General features: G+C 41.9%; 1 protein-coding gene across 1 annotated transcript in view; it reads right to left on the bottom strand.

The window, feature by feature from the left end:
• grem2 (gremlin 2, DAN family BMP antagonist) overlaps nt 1–16,010 on the bottom strand; it is a 50,514-nt gene extending 34,504 nt beyond the window's left edge. The window contains exon 1 of the mRNA XM_008123910.3: nt 15,707–16,010. The gene's annotated coding sequence lies outside the window, so the exon portion shown is untranslated. The remainder of the gene's footprint in view (nt 1–15,706) is intronic.
• Between the last annotated feature and the right edge of the window lie 224 nt (nt 16,011–16,234).

Genomic DNA, 16,234 nt, shown 5'->3' with positions numbered 1-16,234 from the left:
TGCATTACTGGGCTTGGTCCCTGTGTAAGCCACACCGAGTCCCCTAAGGGAGATTGGGCGGGATATAAGAATAAAGTAGTAGTAGTAGTTGTTGTTGTTGTTAGGCATGTTACTTCTAGAGTCTGGACACATTTATTCTTATAAAGGACATTCCTCACAATTGTAAAGTACACACAGTACATTCACATACATTGCTTTAATTCAACACAGCTATAGTCACTGGCTAATATTTTGCATATGAATGCTGTCTGTCTGATATAGTTCATGGCATACACTTTGAAAATTGTTGCTGTGATCAGAGTTTTCTTCCAAACATATAATCAGCAAACATCACTCCAAAACCTATTCTTTAAGGAGTGCCCCCTTCCAATTAACTGAGCTCTTCCATTTTACTGGAAAGTGGGCAGATAAGCACCTAGGTAAGCATGCAGTCTCACCCACCCCTAAGTTGCATACAGTTCATAAGGCAGCTTCTCGTTCAGTTGCATAGGCTTCACATTTTATAGATGTTAAAGACATGTGTTTATTGCTTGCTATCCAATGACAGCTCAGGTTAGGAAAGATTGCTCCTCAAAGGGCAGTCCAAAATGTCTAGTCAAGCATCCTACTATCTATATATGGTCTTTCCTCCCAACACTTGTGTTTGGGGCTAATGAATACAAAATCAAGATTGATTTCTTTTTCTTTACCCAGCTACAGATCATCATAGGGCTTTCTCTTGGAGATGTTGGCTCTGCATCATTTTCTCCTTGTCTTTTGTTCAAAAAAAGACTGGATGGCTATCATTTGTAATAGTAGTTTCCTTTCTAAACTTTCCTTAGGGAAAAAGTTTTTGGTTCTGGTTCTTATACAGACAAGTGTAGACTATATATACCTTTGATGATTTCTAATATGCTGGACAGGAAATGGTAAATTATAGACAAAAATCACAATAGATTTTCAATTGCACATCTTCAATCCTAGAAAACACACACACACTATATATATCCATATCCCTTATGAGTAGTAACTTGGAAAAGCCTTATGTTTATTGATCTGGCTACTGCAGCTTTAACATCGTTATGTGTTGAAATTCCAAACCATAGATCATGTTCTCAGGAAATACAATTAGGATGATATGCCTCAGCTCAACATTTGATATGGCAATCTCACAAGGAATGCTTTCTAAGTCCAAAGCTCCTAATGTACACAGTGGCAAGGGTACATATGTCAAGTATTATGGAATATTGCAGGTACCATTGCCCAGAGCCCCAGAGCCCAATGGGAAGCTGCTCTAGTGGGGATTTGGGTGGGAAAATACTGATTTTTAAAGGAGGTGCAACCCTCTAGCCTAAAGCAGTTGCCCACATATTACCCTGTTAAAACCCATGTTCTTCAGAATAACTAACAATTTCAAATCAAGCAAGGGAAAGCAATAAGAAATCCTTGGATTTCCCTCTTTTGCCTTGGATAATTTATGGGGACATGTTTGCATGTCATAGAATCACAGAATCATAAGAATCGTAAAGTTGGAAGAGACCTCACGGGCCATCCAGTCCAACCCCCTGCAAGAAGCAGGAAAATCTCATTCAAAGCACCCCCGACAGATGGCCATCCAGCCTCTGCTTAAAAGCCTCCAAAGAAGAAGCCTCCACCACTGTCTGGGGGAGAGAGTTCTACTGCCGAGCAGCCCTCACAGTGAGGAAGTTCTTCCTGATGTTCAGGTGGAATCTCCTTTCCTGTAGTTTGAAGCCATTGTTCCGTGTCCTAGTCTGCAGGGCAGCAGAAAACAAGCTTGCTCCCTCCTCCCTATGACTTCCCTTCATGTATTTGTACATGGCTATCATGTCTCCTCTCAGCCCTCTCTTCTGCAGGTAAAAATACCCAGTCCTCGTTAAACGATTCCATTATAACAGCTGCCAAGGATGTAACCATTTCATGGAGGCATGCAAACACAAACACATACAAAGACATTTCTACATTCACTTGATCATCTATTGCAGGCATTGGCAAACCTTTTTGCCTTGGGATTGCATGGTGGGCCAGGAAGGCTGGGCCAGGAAAGGGGCTGTTCGCATGCTGGGTGGGGTGGGCCCACAAGGTAGGGCCTAGGAGAGGTATATATATTGCTAAAACACAATTAGTATCTCTTTTGTTGTTGTCGACATAATCAATGAACAATCATTTTCCTTCCCTTTTTTCTAATATGTATCCAAATCTTCAATCATGTGTTCTTCTAAATTGTACATTTCACAAGGACAGTTGTCAAAAGACTCAAATCACAGCAGCCAGATACTTCACAAGAGTCATTTTGCCCTCTCTTTTCAATTAACTACTCTATAGGAAGAGAGCCTTCTTTACTCTCCAGCCAAGTGACTACCAAGTTCACCTTGGGATGCAAACAGAACTCCATATCGTACAAGGTACTGGACCACACCACACCTCCCGTTTGTGTTCTTAAGAGCACTCTCACACAGAGATGCTGGCCTTCATTGCAAAACAATCAGTAATAAGAACAAGTTCTCAGAATACATGCTTCCTATTTGAAGAATCTGCCAATTCCTGAAATGTATCCAAAATATATTGTGATTATTCCAGATCAATGTTTCTAAGCGGCTACACCCTAGCTATTCTCAGAGAGTATCCAAGAGTCACTGTTTATAGCTATCTGTCTTTAAACCTTGCCCCAGTCAATACTGCCAAGAATTAAATCATGTCTTTGGAGAGCAATGAGGTCTATATGACAGAGCACTCTGTCTTTTGGGATCATAAAATGAGATGCTACAAATCACACTCACGTATTCCAACTTCTGTGAGATCTAGCAGGGTTGTAAATGGATGGCTATATGTGTGTGTAAAATGCAGCTAAATAAAAGAAATCAAAGTTCCCAATGCTGCTGGACAGTGTCCCCACAAGTACAATATGTGTTTATCAGCTTCTTACCAAGCATAGTTTGACTTTCAAATTTGCTTAACCCTATCATTGTAAACATACGCCAGAATTCTGGCAAACCTTCCTCTAGTAATAATAGATTTAACTTGTTAAAAGAAATGTTCTGGACAGATTTTGTCTTGTTTTGGAAAAGCACAATAGAATATTTTCCAGTGAAACTTCAAAGCTGAACATACCATGTTATTATAAACCAAGGAAATAAACTTGCTTTTATAAGTGAGGATTTTGATTACTTTTGATAAATTCCTTGGCGGCAGTCAATAGACCCGAATACTACTCTGAAGTAAGCATGTCAGTAAGCATTGGACTATGACTCAGGATCAGAATTCAATTCCCTGTTCAACCATGGAAAACTGTGACCTTGGGCAAGACACACACTCTCAGCTCCAGAAAAAAATTGTGATATGTTTACTTACTGTCCCATAAGTTGTAAACTATTTGAAAGCACACAATAACAACAACAATCACAACCTACTCAAGATAGAGGGGAAATGCTAATACGTGGAAATCTTCATAATATTGAGGATGCTTGTTTTTGTGAGGAGGGGAGGCACAACTTTTAGAGTTTCCAGCCAGTGCTGCTGTAGAACTCCAAAAGCTGGAGTTACTGTTACTTAGCTTAACTATTTGGTACTGTTATTTGGTTTACCTATTTATTTAATTCTGCATGTGGAAAATAATTATATTTCAAAATTTTAAATTTAGTTGGAACCTGAAAAAAATCTACAATGGATGAATTTCAATTTATTTTGCTCAGTACAGTACCTATAAAAAACACATAAACATCTTCTGTAGTGACTATTGTCGAGGGGTACAAGGTAGCCTTAGGCTAGGCTTCTTATTTAATCATAACGGCTAAGGGAAATGTCAGAGCCAGGAAAGCAACATGGTAAAACTATAGCTTTCATTCTACTTTAGTTGAATGAATGGTCTTCCAGAGATAATTGGATGGTCACTATATTAAAAGGAAGTACTACATTGATCAGACGTTTATCATGAGCCAGGTAAATCATTCTTATGCTACTTTAGACGTAGTAAAAATGTACAAAGGTACATTTAGAAAACTGATTTTTTTAATCAACAATGGATTTTTGTTAGAACCTGAGAACTTAAACGCTCTAAATTACTGTGGAGAAATTATTCTGCAGGGGAAAACATGTGTGTTTTGCTGTTATTATTGCTGTTGTGTGCCCTCATGTCATTTTTGGCTTATGACTCCCTAAGGCAAACCTATCAAAGGATTCTTTTGGCAGAATTTGTGTAGAGAGGGTTTGTCTTTGCCTTCCACTGAGGCTGAGAGTGTTCCCAAAGTCACCCCGTGTGTTTCCATGACCAACTGGGGATTCAGATCTTGGTCTCTCGATTCACTATCCAAATACTGCACAGTATTTGGATACTGGGGAAAGGACGTATCAACGGTTCTTTTTCACTTAATGGGTGTAGAAAATTAAGCTAATACAACCATCAGACAGAGAACATAAAGCCCTCAGATTAGATAATGTAGATTGTTTGTAGTTAATGTTATTTGATGTTTAGAATGAAGTAGTAATATGTTTTTTTATTCTAGAAAAAGTATTTTGACTTTTGTTGTTGTTGTTTGTGTTGGCTTATTGGGGTTTTTTGTACATTTGTATGTGGGTTTTATATTTGTCTTAATAAACATTGCTAAAAATGAACTTCCTACAGGAAACCTGTTTTCTCCACCAAATTATTCCTCCAAAATAATTCAGGAAATGTGAATTCAGAAAGAATAGCAAAGAGGAATATGAATTGTCTTCTGTGCCAGGGGAAAACTACCACCATTATTCATCTTTACATGTGTGGACAAAATACTTGAGAATTTCCAACTCTAGCTCACACCATGAGATTCAAGCAATTCTAGGGTCTATTGCTACTGATATAAGTATCCACTCCTCGCAGTTAGGCAAGTCTGTGCGGAGGCAAACGACAGGCAAAGTGCATGCCAGCATCCTGAATGATTGAACTCACAAGGCAGACAGATTCACAGGATTTGTCTTGAGTTTCCTGCAGATTTGCTAACTAAAGCAAAGAGGAGTCACTGAGAATCTCCCTGGAGTATTGAAGTATTTTTCAATTGCTGCTGTGTGTTTCTTTTTCCCTCTAAGCCACAAAACAAAAAAGTAGGGAGAACTTAGAAGTTAGGAGCCTCACATCTTTTGTTACCATGAACTGCTGTTGACCAGATAGAATGCTGACATTACTTTATACTAGTTCCTTCTCAGCGGAGAACTAGACTGACATCACCTTGGTCTCATCAAACTCAGTCTGGCAAAGTCTATTGCAGTGAGCTCTTAGTATGCTCTGGAGTTTTCTTCCAGGACCTTTGTGGATAGAAAAAATCCATAGATGCTGGTGTCCCATTATATTACAATGTTATTGTAAAGCCCTGTAGCATCTCTGACATAAAATAGCAAAATCAAATTTATTTTTAATGAATAGATAGATGATAGATAGATAGATAGATAGATAGATAGATAGATAGATAGAGATAGAAAGACAGATATTTTCAGGCTATGGATGGTTGAATGCATGAATGAAGAAACCACGGACACAGAAGTCCAACAATATATATATATTTTTTAAAACGATTAAGCCAATGTTAAACAAGATGAAGGTCAAAACAAGCCAGGACAGTTGAGGACCTGATATGTAGTTCAAATGCACAACAGGTACAGGTATGGGTCTTTGGCCTATGCTGTTTCCGCCCAAGAATACATGTCTGGTGGAACCCAGATGCAAATATCTAGAACCCTACATGTGGTCTTTCGACCAACTGGAGCTTATCCTGGGTTTTATATTTTGTTGGCTCATAATTCTGTATGTTCCTCTCCAAACTAACAATCCCAGGATCCCACTAGTGCTGGTTTTGGCCTACAAAGCCCTAAACGGTTCCGGTCCAACTTACCTATCCGAACGTATCTCCTCCTATGAGCCCATGAGAACTTTAAGATCATCTGGGGAGGCCCTGCTCTCGGTCCCACATGCCTCACAAGTGCGGCTGGTGGGAACGAGGGACAGGGCCTTCTCGGTGATGGCTCCTCGGCTGTGGAACTCCCTCCCCAGTGACATCCGGCAGGATCCATCCCTTCTGAGTTTCAGAAAAAAGGTGAAGACCTGGCTTTGCGAACAAGCGTTTAATGAATGAATTATTATGGCTTTAACTCGGTCCGGACTAAGGTTTACGTGCAAGGTTTATGTGGACGAATGGATTAAGTATTTTATTATACTGTTTTAAATGTATTTATTGGATTGTTTTAGATTGATTGTTTTAATTGCTATGTTTATTTTTGTACTGTATACCGGCATCGAATTTGCCAGATTGTCAGCCGCCCTGAGTCCCTTCGGGTGAGAAGGGCGGCATATAAATGATGGAAATAAATAAATAAATAAATGGAACCATGGCAGTTAAAGATAAAAAAAAGTCATGTATAATACTACAGTGTGAATGCACTTCTGGTTCTGTTTAGATCCTATCCACACCTTCTGCACCAATATGGCAAATGGGCTTGATAAGTGTGGGTTTATACATACACGATACTTGGGTGGGTCTTGTGCTACACATATGGTCTACATGTAATGGATCAAACATGGGTCACAGACTTATTCCTATTTTAGATTATACACAGAAGGTTGTGGGTGAACCAGTAATGAGTGTCTGTTTGTTATTTAAAATAACATCATAATCTGCATCATTTTTTTCAAGTGATCCCACTAGGCCACCTCACTCACCAAGAGATGCAACAAAAGCAAAACTTTCCCATCACATGCACCAGCTGTGGCATGTTCCACTTTTTCACACAAAAACTAGTCAACTACATCTGCTCCAAATGCAAACAGATGACTCTGATGGAGCAGAGGATCCAAAAACTTGAGGACCGTATTAAGACCCTTAAGGACATTCAGGAACTCAAGCTCTTCTTGGATACTGCACAACACACTGTTCTAGATACACAACCCGCATCACACCAACAGCATGATGAGGAACTTTATGGGGAGATCGATTCAGATGTCCACAACCTTCAGGCTTGGAAGGAGGTCACCCGTAGAAAGAGACACAGGACCAGGCAGCCTCCACAGAATACTTCTACTCAGCTTGACTTACACAACAGATTCCAAATTCTTACACCACTAACATCTGATCAGGAAACACGTCTTGTGGAGGACCACAGTTAGTTAGATACCCCTCAGTGGGCCACCCTTGATCAATGCACGGCAGATAGCCCTGACAGGGGCGATGCATCACCACATTCACACTTACACAATCATGCAGATGCTCCATCCCCAATCGTAGACCAGGCGCAACAGGAACACCCCTGGGAGAGTGATGGGTTCTTGGATGCATCTCAATGGATTGTCATTGATGAATGCACTGGGGATGTCGAGGAGGAGGACAACACTTTACACCTACACGATTCACTTCAACTGGAACACTCTTCAGGGGACCAGACTCACAAACCTCATCAGGCGCACTTTAAACTAGATACACTGGAGGAGGGGAGCAACAGCCTGGCAAACACTATATTACCCACGATCACCAAAAGGCTAAATGGAGGGCTGCACAAACACAGCAAGGACCAAGTACCAAGAACACAATAATCCCAAATAAACAGCTCAGGGGAAGATCACAGGGGTTTACATGTCTTTACACTAATGAACAGAGCATGGGAAATAAGCAAGACGAACTCCAACTTTTAGCACAGCACCACACGTACGATGTCATAGGCATCACTGAAATTTGGTGGGATGACTCCCATCACTGGAATGTAGCCATTGAGAGCTATAACCTCTTTCACAGAAATAGAACAAAGGGGAGAGGAGGGGGAGTAGCTTTATATGTCAAAAACAGTTACATTGCAGAAGAAATGCAAGACTGTAATCCGGGAAACCAGCTTGAAAGCATCTGGATAAGAATCAAGAGAATCGGGACTCAAAAAGATCTCGTCGTGGGGTCTACTACAGACCCCCAAGTCAGGATGAAGGACTTGATGAAACCTTCTGTCAACAGCTGACCAAACAGGCACAAAGAAGAGATATAGTAGTCATGGGTGATTTCAACAATCCCAATATCTGCCAGAAAACAAACTCGGCCAAGAGTACAAAGTCCAACAAATTCCTCATTTGCCTTGCAGACAATTTTATGGTCCAGAAGGTAGAAGAGGCAACAAGGGGATCAGCTACTCTTGATCTAATCTTAGCAAATGTGGAAGACCTGATCAATACAGTCGAAGTGGTCAGATCCTTAGGGGCAAGTGACCATGTGCTCTTGCAGTTTGCAATACAAAGGAAGGCTGAAACTAAGACAAGTCAAACACGCATTCTGGACTTTAAGAGAGCTGACTTCCAAAAAATGAAGGAAATACTGAGCGGTATTCCATGGACACCAATATTAAAAGACAAGGGAGTTAAGGATGGATGGGAGTTTTTTAAAAGTGAAATACTCAAGGCGCAAATGCAAACAGTGCCAACAAAGAGAAAAAATAAGACAAGTGTGAAGAAACCAGAATGGATGTCCAAAGAACTTCTAACCGGGCTAAGACTCAAAAGATACATGCACAAGAAATGGAAAAGGGGAGAAATCACTAAATAAGAATTCAAACGTATAGCCAACTCCTGGAGGGAAAAGGTTCGCAAGGCTAAATCACAAAATGAGCTCAGGCTTGCCAGGGACATTAAAAACAACAAAAAAGGCTTTTTTGCTTATGTTGGTAGAAAAAGGAAGAACAAGGATGCAATAGGGCCTCTGCGAGGAGAAGATGGGGTGATGGTGACAAGGGACAGGGAAAAGGCAGAACTACTTAATGCCTTCTTTGCCTCGGTCTTCTCACAAAAAGAAAGCAGTCTTCAATCTCAGCAACATGGAATGGACGAAGGATTAGGGGAAATCCAACCCCAAATAGGGAAACAAGTTGTCCAAGAATACCTGGCCTCTCTAAACAAATTCAAGTCCCCAGGGCTTGAAGTCCCCATCCAAGAGAATTGAAGGAACTAGCTGACAATTTCAGAACCACTGACAATTATCTTCGAGAGTTCTTGGAGAACAGGAGAAGTCCCAGCAGATTGGAGGAGGGCAAATGTGATCCCTATCTTCAAGAAAAGAAAAAAGACTGACCCAAACAATTACTGTCCGGTCAGCCTCACGTCGATACCAGGCAAGATTCTGGAAAAGATCATTAAGGAAGTGGTCTGCAAACACTTAGAAACAAATGCAGTCATTGCTAATAGTCAACATGGATTTACCAAAAACAAGTCATGCCAGACTAATCTGATCTCTTTTTTCGATAGAGTTATGAGTTGGGTCGATACAGGGAACGCTGTGGATGTAGTGTACCTGGATTTCAGTAAGGCCTTTGACAAAGTCCCCCATGACCTTCTGGCAATCAAACTAATAAAATGTGGGCTAGACAAAACTATGGTTAGGTGAATCTGTAATTGGCTAAGCGAACGAACCCAAAGGGTGCTCACCAATGCGTCATCTTCATTTTGGAAAGAAGTCACAAGTGGAGTGCCGCAGGGTTCCGTCCTGGGCCCGGTTTTGTTCAACATCTTTATTAACGACTTAGACAAAGGTTTAGAAGGCACGATCATCAAGTCTGCAGACGACACCAAACTGGGAGGGATAGCTAATACTCCAGAAGACAGGAGCAGAATCCAAAACCATCTTAACAGATTAGAGAGATGGAACGAAACTAACAAAATGAAGTTCAACAGGGACAAATACAAGATGTTGTCGAAGGCTTTCATGGCCGGGATCACAGGGTTGTTGTATGTCTTTCGGGCTGTGTGGCCATGTTCCAGAAGCATTCTCTCCTGACGTTTCGCCCACATCTATGGCAGGCATCCTCAGAGGTTGTGAGGTATGGAGAAAACTAAGCAAAGAGGTTAATATATATCTGTGGAAAGTCTAGGGTGAGAGAGTTAGGGTACAAGATACTTCACTTCGGCAGAAAAATGGAATGCAAAGATACAGAATGGGGGATGCCTGGCTCGATAGCAGTATGTGTGAAAGAGATCTTGGAGTCCTCGTGGACAACAAGTTAAACATGACCCTACAATGTGAAGTGGCAGCTAAAAAAGCCAATGGGATTTTGGCTTGCATCGATAGGGGTATAGCGTCTAGATCCAGGGAAGTCATGCTACCCCTCTATTCTGCCTTGGTCAGACCACACCTGGAATACTGTGTCCAATTCTGGGCACTGCAATTGAAGGGAGATGTTGACAAGGTGGAAAGCGTCCAGAGGAGGGCAAATAAAATGATCAAGGGTCTGGAGACCAAGCCCTATGAGGAGCGGCTTAAAGAACTGGGTATGTTTAGCCTGCAGAAGAGAAGGCTGAGAGGAGACATGATAGCCATGTACTAATACGTGAAGGGAAGTCATAGGGAGGAGGGAGCAAGCTTGTTTTCTGCTGCCGTGCTCTGGCTTTAAATTACAGGAAAGGAGATTCCACCCGAACATCAGAAAGAACTTCCTCACTGTGAGAGCTCTTCGGCAGTGGAACTCTCTCCCCCAGACAGTGGTGGAGGCTCCTTCTTTGGAGGCTTTTAAGTAGAGACTGAATGGCCATGTGTCGGGGGTGCTTTGGATGCGATTTCCTGATTCTTGGCAGGGGGTTGGACTGCATGGCCCATGAGGTCTCTTCCAATTCTACTATTCTATGATTCTATGATTCTATGATATTTTCTTTCCTTGATTGCTCTGCTGAAACACCAAACTAAAAATAAAAAATCAAGCATTTTCTCCTTTTTAAAGAGTGTGATACATTTAAAATAAGTAAAGTTGTCACACAACCGTTAAGTTACATTCTGCTTCCTAATTTTTTCTGGGCCAAAGATTTTTTTTTTCAGAGCTTCTATAAGAAAGATAAGTAATTTCAAGAGACGCAGGTCCCATCTGACATACCAGGCCTTTCACATGGAACTAAAGGTGACCAGAAAGTTGCTTCAAGATTGGAACTACTGGTATTTCTGTGGTGGTGGTAGTGTTTCTGTCAAAATAAGACTTGGGCAGGGTTTTTGAGAAGAGTTTTTTCCCCAGAGACACAAGACTTCTGAAATTTTAAGTGACAGGGAAAATGAGGGGGTACATCTAGGATAGGTGGGAAAGTAGCTGGAGAGTAGCTGGAAAGTAGCTGATACCAGATGAGAAACCCCCCCCCCCCCCCGGGCACACAGAAGACTGGGCAATCTAGAAGGTGCTGAACAGACTGTGCTCTTGCACCATGAGATGCAGAGCTAACCTTAAGAAATAGGGCTACGAAGTGGAGTCCACGACATGCAAGTGTGAAGAAGAGCACTTACTACAATGCAGCCTGAGCCCTGCCACACGCACAATGGAGGACCTTCTTACAGTGACACCAGAGGCACTCAAAGTGGCCAGCTTCTGGTCAAAAGAAATTTAGTATAATGCCAAGTTGTTAACTTTGTATGTGATTTTTCTATACATTATAACTGTATTCTCAATTCGCTTCTGATAAGATAATTAAAAAATAACCGTTAGAGTGACCTAAGGTCCAGCACTTTATTAAGCCGTGAGATTTCTTTTTCTGAACTCATTCCTCAAAGAATCTCCTATAGCAAATGAGACTTAAGCTATATATATATATATATATATATATATATATATATATATATATAAAAGAACATTAGAAGGAACTTCCTGACAGTGAGTGTGAGTTGGTAATGGGACCAATTTCTAGAGATGTGGTAGGGTCTCTTTCCCCGGATGGTTTCAAAAACAGATCATGCATTTATCACAGGGTTGCACCTGATGACCCATATAGCCTCTTCCAATTCTGTAAGTCTGTGATTCCTCTGCTGGATCTAAAATCTTCCATGAACAGATGAAGCCATCCTGTCTGCAGTGGGTAGAGTCCAGAATCTGCCAGGATTCAACACAATACAGTTGTCAGGACTTTATAGTGCCACAACACACTTCGTTGTTTTTCCTGTTGTTTAGCATGAATTGAATTAAGAAAAAAAAGAGGAGCTACTTCCTTTAAGATAAGATATAGGAATGCAGTTGTCTTCAGACGTCACATCAGGATTCAAACGCTGCTTTAAAGCAATCAGTTGAGCACCTGTATAATATAATATAGGAACCATTTCATTCCAAGGACATTTCACCCAAGAATGGACCTGCTGCATTGTATCAGAGTTCTATCTTTTTAAAAAGCACCACCATCCCCTTCCTATGTAGAATCATAGAAGCATAGAATTGGAAGAGACCTGATGGGTCATCCAGTCCAACCCCTGCCAAGAAGCAGGAAAATCGCTTTCAAGGCACCACCGACAAATGGCCATCCAGCCTCTCCTTAAAAGCCTCCAGGGCAGAGGGTTCCACTGCTGAACAGCTCTCACAGTGAAGAAGTTCTTAGACAACTAAATTAGACAACTCAATTCTTGGACAACATTCCTATTTCTGAAAGATCATTTTCCTTTTGTGGATAACAGGTTTCAGCCCAATGTCTCCATAGATTGATATGGCTGCTTTTTAAATTAGGCACAAACGTGATACCAGAAATATCCAATGAATATGATATAAATAGCTTAAAATTAGTGACCAATGCTAGCCTGAACTGGTGGTGACTGATTTCCCATTCTGGTTTGTGGAGCAGAAAGCACTGTGGCCATCTATTTTATCTCACTTCTAGCATCTGTTGCCACTGTAGAAAACAGACATGACTCTTCTTTCCATGAAAACCTTGGGAAAATGCAACATGTTCAACAATGCTGGATTTTAGAGTTAATCATCACCAATTTAACCCACCTATGTCACTATGACTTCAAATATAATATGTGTCTTCAGTTAGCAGAAAACTTCATTAAAGTCAGTGGGGCTTACTCCTGCAGTCTTAAGAACTATTGTACATTGTTTAAGTTGGGACCATTTATGTGGACAACTACAGGGCATAGGACTAAAATGTATAGGTTATGTATTAGCAGTCAATGTTTGGATTGTTCACCTGGAAGTACTTCCCACTACATCTAAGAGAACAAGATACTTGGATTTATGCCTAATTTCTCATGCAAAATATATGAATATACTTATCTGAAAATAATTTAGATCTCAGGCACATAGGCTTACATATTCTGTGAACTGGCTTTCCTACCATTTTCATTGAAAAGTTCAATTCTCTCTTTTTTCTGCCTTCAGGTTTATAACAAAAGAGGGAAAGGCTAGATGCACACACACAATAAGGTGAAAGAAAAACAGATTTTCTGGTTTTCAGAGCATGCTATGCATAATGAAATGCTGAATTAGACAATATTTGCTTCCTAACCTTATTCAAGAGTGAAAAGGAAAATAACTCCATCGAGGAAACACAGTGCCTGCATTGTATTTGTACTGGTGGGAAGTCAAGAACCTGAACTGATGTTAGATTTCATAGTGAATTAGCATGCAGTCGCATTGATGTGGTTTGGGATGTGAAGTGCTAATTAAGCCGCAGCAAGTCAATCGTGCACCTGTTGCTATTTTATTCAGAAGGCATTGTTTGGATTCCTGCAGATTTACATCAAAACTCATTTTCTACAGTGATCTGAACTTGTTGGCATTCAGGTTCAACCTACCTCCTCAAGAGGCATTTCAAAGGAGCCTGTCTCAACCCTTCTGGGTTTTTTTCCCCCTTCTCCTTTTAAGAACTTTGCCCTCTCCAAATCAAAGAAAAGTCTGGCTTGTTATGAGCTATTAATTTTATCCTCAGAAATCTCCCAAAGAAAGTTATATAACCACTTGCACAATCCTGTGCTAAAAATAAAGACAAAAGTGTTTTCAAAAGCTTTCATTGGTGGAATCACTGGGTTGCTGTGAGTTTTCTGGGCTGTATGGCCATGTTCCAGAAGCATTCTCTTCTGACATTTCACCCACATCTATGGCAGGCATCCTCAGAGGCTGTGAGGTCTGTTGGAAACAACTGACTCTTGTCTGTTGGAGGCAAGTGTGAATGTTGCAATTAATCGTCTTGATTAGCATTGAAAAGCCTGGCTGATTTCTGCCTGGGGGAATCCTTTATTGGGAGGTGTTAGCTGGCCCTCATTGTTTCATGTCTGGAATTCCCCTGTTTTCAAAGTGTTGTACTTTATTTACTGTCCTGATTTTAGAGTTTTGTTAATACTGTTAGCCAGATTTTTGTTCCTTTTCATGGTTTCCTCCTTTCTGTTGAAATTGTCCACATGCTTGTGGATTTCAAGGGTTTCTCTGTAGCCTGACGTGGTAGTTGTTTGAGTGGTCCAGAATTTCTGTGTTCTCAAATAATACACTGTGTCCAGGTTGGTTCACTAAGTGCTCTGCTACGGCTGACTTCTCTGGTTGCGTTAGTCTACAGTGCCTTTCATGTTCCTTGATTCATGTTTGGGCACTGCTGCGTTTGGTGGTCCCTACGTAGACTTGTCCACCTTTGCATGGTATGCAACCACTATGTCAGACTACAAAGAGAAGCCACTGAAATCCACAAGCATGTTGACAATTTCAACAGAAAATAGGAAGCCATGAACATGAACAAAATCTGGTTACCAATATTAAAAACAACTCTAAACTCAGGACAGTAAATAAAGTACAACACTCTGAAAACAGGGGAATTCCAGGCAATAAACAATCAGGACCAGCTAACACTTCCCAACAAAGAATTTCCCCCAGGCAGGAATCAGCCAGGTTTTGAAGCAGCAAGCCTTTTCAATGCTAATCAAGGTGATTAATCACAACATTCACACTTGCCTCCAGCAGACAAGAGGTCTTTCTTCCACTCTGGTCCTTCCACAGATATATAAACTCCACTTGCCTAGTTTCCAATATACCTCAAAACCTCTGAGGATGCCTGCCATAGATATGGGCAAAACATCAGGAGAGAATGCTTCTGGAACATGGCCATACAGCCTGGGAAACTCATAGTGACCCAAAGACAAAAGTGCCTTTGCAATTTTGGAAAGCAGGGTGCCACTAAGTTTGCAAAACTTTTGACATGAATGGGGGGGGGGGCAGTTTCAGGTTTTGTTTTTGTTTTTTTTGAACTGGTTTACTCATGAATTTTAACTCCCCATGAGTGTCCACTGAAGTTTATCTGTCTTGAGTGTTTATCCATGAAGCCTGATCTCTAAATTATTTTGCGTTAATGGAGCTACTCTTCATGATTCGCTAAAAAAAAAAAGTTTCAACCCTCCCGCCCCCTCCAGATTTTTTTTTCTGGCTATGGCCCTGCTTGGAAGTATTCTTTCATTTTGGGTTGCAAACCATCACTATCTCAAGGAAAGACGAATACTAAGCAGAGTCGGATCTTTTGCAAATGTTAGTCGCCCTCCTTCTCTCATACACACACAAACACAGATGCCGCACTGAAGACCTGGAGGGGATGCTCTGTTCCCATGCACTCATCTGTAACAGACGCAGTGTTCAAGACCAAGCCTAGATGGAAAAACCCGTCCACCTCCCTTTGCCTTCAAAGCACACGCACAAAGGCGCCACGACCCCTCTCTTTGTGGCGGAGGCTCAGTGCACATGGTGGATTCCAGAGGGTGCTGCTTAATCCTAAACCAACTGCCATCCCACCTGAGAAGCCTTCTCCGCAAGGTGGAAAGGCGGCGGGGAAACCACACTTGCCTCCTTCTTCTTCCCGATGCTCTCCCAGCCCACATGATTTCCATGTCAAAATCCCAGAGGTGCCAAGCACAGAGCCAGCCACGCGTTTCCTTTGGCAAAGCAAGACAGCAACGTGCGCGCACAGAAGGGCTTCACCGATGAATTCGGGTGGGACTTGGCTTACCTGCCCGTCGTCCCGAGCCTTCCTTGACCTGCTCCTCTTGGAGCTGTTCCTTGAGGGTCGCTCCCGAGAGCGGCGTCTCCTTCTGTTTGCAGGGCGCAGCTCTGCCTGGCTTGCCTTCCAGCAGCAGCAGCAGCAGCAATGCGGGGAGGTGGGAGAGAGCGCGACGGAGCCGGCGGCTTTGCTCTGACTCCGCTCAGTCACCGCATGGGGATATTGCCGGAGCCCGAGCTTGCTATTGGCTCCCATCGCCAAACAAATCACCCTCGGCGGCTCCCCTCTTTCCGAATCTCCTCCCGTTGCCCCCCCCCCCCCCCCCCGCGCCACGCTTTCCATTCAGCGCCGGTTTCTTTCCGAGCGTGACAGCCCTGGCATCCCAGTTCATTGGGGCTCCTCCCTCTCCCCCTCCCCATTGTCGCTTCCTGGGTGTTTATTTGCAACCATCCCTGCAGATCCAACGCTCAGCTAACAAACAAGCCCACAAAATAATAACAACAACAATAATAACACCATTTTATTTATATACCACTC

This window comes from Anolis carolinensis, chromosome 1, assembly GCF_035594765.1.
Source record: "Anolis carolinensis isolate JA03-04 chromosome 1, rAnoCar3.1.pri, whole genome shotgun sequence".
Lineage (NCBI taxonomy): Eukaryota > Metazoa > Chordata > Lepidosauria > Squamata > Dactyloidae > Anolis > Anolis carolinensis.
This window is presented reverse-complemented; position numbering and strand designations above follow the sequence as displayed.